The sequence below is a fragment of the Arachis duranensis genome, chromosome 9, assembly GCF_000817695.3.
Source record: "Arachis duranensis cultivar V14167 chromosome 9, aradu.V14167.gnm2.J7QH, whole genome shotgun sequence".
NCBI classification, from domain to species: domain Eukaryota; kingdom Viridiplantae; phylum Streptophyta; class Magnoliopsida; order Fabales; family Fabaceae; genus Arachis; species Arachis duranensis.
The window spans coordinates 119,129,260-119,129,824 of NC_029780.3; positions in this window are offsets into that span (position 1 = coordinate 119,129,260).

Below are 565 nucleotides of genomic sequence, written 5' to 3' on the forward strand. Positions count from 1 at the left end.
ATTGGGTCAAAGGAAATGATTTGGCCTAAAGACCGGATCCTTGTTGAGCCTCAATGGTTGAGAGATCAGGTCCGTAACATATTTAAAAATAATTAACCTCAACAAAAAATAAATAACAACTTTTTACTTTTTATATTATAATCACAAGACTTAAATATTAATCAAACTATAGATATAGATTTTTAACTCCGCCTATGTTACACTTGCGGTACATAGCCGGTCCCAAGCCCGGATAAAGGAGGAGGGTTGTGTTAGGTCTTTGGCAACCAACGTAAAAATATAGCCGAACCCCCCATGACATGAATCAAAGACATTATTGCGCTAAAGCTAGGTCGTTGCCCGGAAGCAACGCGCCGTATGGCTCGAGTACGGTGTCAAAGCAAGAGCCGCTGCATCGGTGCCCGGATGTAGTGTTAAATGAGCAAGGGTTCTCGCGTTTTCGTGAACGGACGAGGGTAAATAAGCTAGTTCACAAAGGAAAAGGTAAAGGTCGAAGCGACAAAAGGTTGAGATTTGGGACATGGAACATAGGCACTCTAACAGGAAAGTCCATGGAGGTGGTGGA